The following is a 5,036-nucleotide window of genomic DNA, read 5'->3' on the forward strand; positions in this document are numbered from 1 at the left end:
TATATATATATATATGCACACACACACACACACACGCACACACACAAAGAGAGAAAGAGAGAGAAAGAAAGAGATTTTGTTTACAAACGAAGAAAAGAATATTAAAAAGAAAAATTATAGTTTATATATTTTATTTAGAGCTGAAAGTTCTTGAATAGCAGTACTGAGTTTCACGTAGTTGATTATTAAAACCATTGTAGAAGAGAAGCAGTGTGACAATATATAAGCAAAAATGTTTCTAAACATAACGAAATTTGCTTGGTTGCAAAAAATAAAGCGTTGAGAAATGCGTTAAGCATTCATCTATTACAATTGTTATAAATGAATGTGCGATGCATTTTTCTGTTGTTTATTGTATTGTGTGCGGAACAGCCAATCAATGTTGATATGGTGCTTACGAATATTTTTGCTTAGATATTGTCACTTGCTGCCGTCTATCTGAGTTAGCAGGAAAAGCAGTGTCTATGCTTCATTACACCTCCGATGATGGTGGAAGGATAGGAGGAAGTTATTCTCAAGCCACACACCTGGTAAGAATACTTGTAACAGAGTGAACACCGAAAAAGTTCACCTAAAATAATTTTAATCCGAGAAGCGGATTAAGCCTACTACCCAAGTAGGCCATCAGAGGATTTGAACTCAGAACTTGAACAAATACGATTTGAACCCAAGAACTTGAACAAATACAAGGGTAGGTTGAAAAGTTCATAGGCTGACTATGAAAGAATGATTCTAGGGCTTTGAAATCTTGCATGCATTAATTTCAGCTCATCTTATTAATAACTACATTGTTTCTTTCCATGTAAACTGACATCTGATTGTTCAAAGACGACTTCAAAAATAACTAGTAGTGACTTCTCTTGAAAATGGACAAAATTTGGCATCGTCGTGCTGTCGAGTGCCTACAGAAAAAGGGTTTAGTCCCCAAGGATATTAAGGTTGACATGGTTGCTATATTAGGGGATGATGCTTCAGCTTTATCAACAGTGCAAAAGTGGGCAGCTGAATTTAGGAGGGGAACCTTGAAGGTGACCCAATGTCTAAACGTCCTGCAACTGGCACCATTGAAGAAAAAACTGATCGTGTTCATCACATGATGGATGACAGGCGATTGACTATAAATCAAATAGCCAATGCTCTTAGTACATACCGTAAGCGAGTTGAGAATATTCTGCAGAATGAACTCGGCACAACGAAGGTTTCTGCTCGGTGGGTGCCACGTCTTCTGACACCTGATCAAAAACTTACCAGTCTGATCACATAACAGGAAAATCTGACATTCTTTGAGGCAAAACCAGCTAGTTTCCTTGAACATTTCCTAACCCAGGGTGAGTGTTAGCTTCACCGCTTTGAGCCAGAGACAAAGAGACAATCCATGCAGTGGAAACACCCTTCCTCACCTGCTCCAAAGAAGACCAAGGTCGTTTTATCTGCAGGGAAGGTGATGGCCTCAGTATTTTGTGTTGCAAAAGGCGTGTTTATTGACTATCTTTCTGGGGATACAAAAGGCATTGTGTTTATTGACCATCAATGGAAAGTACTATGCCAACTTTCTGAGGCAGTTACGAAAGGTTATCAAGACCAAATTCCCAGGAAAACTGAAGAAAGGAATTTTGTTTCATCAAAACAAGTCCTCGGTTTCAATGGCTGCTCTGTGTGACTGTGACTTTGAACTGGTTGATCAACCTCCCTATTCTCCCGATTTGGCCCCATTTGGCTATCATCTGTTCCCCGACATGAAAAAACACTTGGCCGGGAAGCAGTACTACAGTGATGATGACTTCATATCTGTTGTTGGTAAATATTTTGACCAACAGGATGAAAACTTTTTTCACCAATGGAATACAAGCACTGCAATATCGATGGAAGAAATGTGTGGACCGTAAAGAGGACTATGTTGAAAATAAACCTGATTTGATCACATTTCATAAGAGTATCTCGGTCAACCTATGAACTTCACAGCCGATCCTCGTACTGCAAGGCATTCGGTCCAGCGTTTTTACAGTTTAACAAATCCATCATCCTAGACTTGTACGTTTTTATCGACATACCACGAGGCATTCTTTGTGATGCCCAAATGGCTCAGTTGATTTGCTGCGTACTTTTAGTGTTGTCCTACATGCACCTATCGATTATGTCATCACCTCTTGTGTTTCTTATATTGCTAGTATTTCTTTTCGTTGATCATTTTAACGTGAATTTTGTTCTTGCGTGCCGGGTTCGTAATCTTATCCTAATTCCCTATATTTGTCATGCTGTCATCATAAACTAATACTTCACAGTTGATGTCATAATGATACTTTCCATATAATTTGTTTGCTGTTTGTATTTCTATTCTAATGTCTCGAAGCTTCCAATTATTCAACTTAAATTACTTTGTTTGTTGAAACTAGTCAACATAAGCAATGTCAACCGACAAAGGAGTATTTAATAGATCAGCGCCGTAATGGTCTAATGTCGAGTATGTATTCTAAAAATTAGAATACATTCCCCAAATCAAACAAACAAACAAACAAACAAACAAACCATAAACCAATCAGGATCAACTGAAGAAAAATCATTTGTTTCAATCCACTCTTAGCGATAAATATAAAAAAGACTTTCTGACAATAATCACCAACCATTTTTGACTGACAACAGAGAAGGAACAACACCAGAGTTAGTTACAACTGTAGAAGGACTGGAAAGAAAATTGTTATTCAAAATATAAAGAACATAGCCGAAAAAGATACATGTTACTCCAACAAAGGAAAGCTATTGCTCGTGAAGTGAAAATTGTTGATAAAGAAGTAATCTACAGGGCAACAACAGTACAATAAAGATAAACCAATAGAGACTACGTCGGAATAACAACTGCAAGATTTAAATATATATGCCAACATCACATACACTCTTTCCATAATGTTTATAAGGAGCACGTAGTGGATTTATCGAAAAAAACATTTGAGACTTAAGGAAGGATAATTATCAATATAAAGTGGACAATAACAGGCACTTCCATAAAAGGATTCAGACATTGTGTGTGCTGGAGTAAAACTAAATAAATATTTATGATAATGTGCTTTTTCAATAAACAAAATTAGGTAACATAACGTTGCAGACACCAGTCCGAACTCTAAACAGCATGAATAGCGAAACACTGACCGAAAGTTGCAACAGAGGTACGACAATGTTAACAATGTAAGCAACAAATTTAATGTCAACTGACCTATTTCCTCCTCGCACAAATGTCAATGGCATTTTCGATAAAGCCAAAGAAAATAAATCTCAGGTCCGAATTTCTACGCTTAATAATTCCCTTATGGCACACAAGGATTCAACGTGTCAAGAAAATGGACGCGTACTTTAGCTCTCGCGTTCATTAAAGCTTTGATAATGAGTTTCTAACTCGAAATATCAAACCATACTAAATATTTCTAAGGTATTATTTCAATCTTTGTGATTAATAGTTTTGATATTCAATGATCCATTTGCAATGCTAATGCTTTCTATAAAACATTGATTTTCTACTTCTTCTGGAATGCCTTAAGCACACTACAACACTTGTTATTTGTGTGTGAGTGTGTGTGAGTGTGTCTGTATGTGTGCCTGCGTGTATGTGTGCATGCGTGTGTGTGTGTGTGTGTGTGTGTGTGTGTGTGTGCGTGCACGCGCGCGCGTATCTTCTGGAGACAGATCTGGAGACAGAACGAGCTAGCTATGAACTAACTCGGAGAACTCTCCTCACGCTACTCGAAGAAAGGATTTTTTAATCCTGAAATATTGGAATATTAAAAACGGAATTTTAGATATAACTACATTTTTGTTATTTATTGGCACCACCATATTTTATTCTGTTTTATTCCTAAATCGTATTGCCATAAAGTTTTATTAAAACTCGCCATTTTCTTCATATATGCAGGCGTGCACGCGCGCGTGTGTGTGTATGTGTGTTGTGTTCTTGAGCCTGACAATTTATTTCACATTGATCCAGTTCATTCTGCTGGCAAAAATGAGATGTACCTGTAATTCAAAGTGCCAGCCTATGTCACACTGAATCTCCCTGAGTACTACGTTAAGGTTACGCATGTTCGTAGGGCACTCAGCCACTTGCACGTTAATTTCACGAGCAGGCTGTTCCGTTGAACGGATCAACTGGAACTCTTATCGTTGTAATGGACGGAGTGCCAGTTTTTTTCTTTATACATGTACGTATGTATGAATGTGTGTATATATATATATATATGTATGTGTGTGTGTGTGTGTGTACGTGTGTGTACGTGCGTAGGTGTGTGTGTATACATACACACACACACACATATATTGGTGTGTGTGTGTGTTTTTGTGTGTGTATATCTATGGGTGTGTGTATGAGTATACATACGTATACGCATATACAGAAGTTGGACAAAATAATGGAAACACCTAGCATCATTGCATCATAATTTTGAAATATCTATAAATTTATTAATTATTAGCGTTGCTTAATATGTTTTGCTAAAATTGCTGTTTCTTTTCCGATATCATCAGAAAAAGGTAATTAAAATTCATTAAAATCACAGATCTATCGGACTTTCAAAGAGGTCAAATTGTTGGTGCTCGTATGGTAGGCGCTAGCGTAACGAAAACAACCGAAATGTTTGGTGTATGAAGAATTACTGTCTCACAAGTAATGACAGCCTTTGAGAAAGGGAAAAACCTCCTCGTCGAAACAAAACTCTGGAAGAAAACCAAAACTTTCCGGTAGGGATCGTCGGACTATTACGCGAATTGTTAGAAAGGCTCACAAAAGCACAGCTCCCAAAATTACTGCAGAGCTTAATGACCACCTCGAGAACCCAGTTTCCAAAAAACTGCTCGCCGGGAGCTGTACAAAGCCGGATTTCACGGGAGGCCTGCAACAGAAAACCACTGTTAAGCATGGGGAAGGATCTGTGATGATCTGGGGGTGGGGGCTATATCTTGGAAATCCGCCGGCTCAATGGTTTCTCTTCACGGCAGAATTAATAGTCAAGACTATTTAAGCATTTTATCTGATCAAATTCATCCTATGGTTG

This window comes from Octopus bimaculoides, chromosome 2, assembly GCF_001194135.2.
Source record: "Octopus bimaculoides isolate UCB-OBI-ISO-001 chromosome 2, ASM119413v2, whole genome shotgun sequence".
Classification (NCBI taxonomy): Eukaryota; Metazoa; Mollusca; class Cephalopoda; order Octopoda; family Octopodidae; genus Octopus; species Octopus bimaculoides.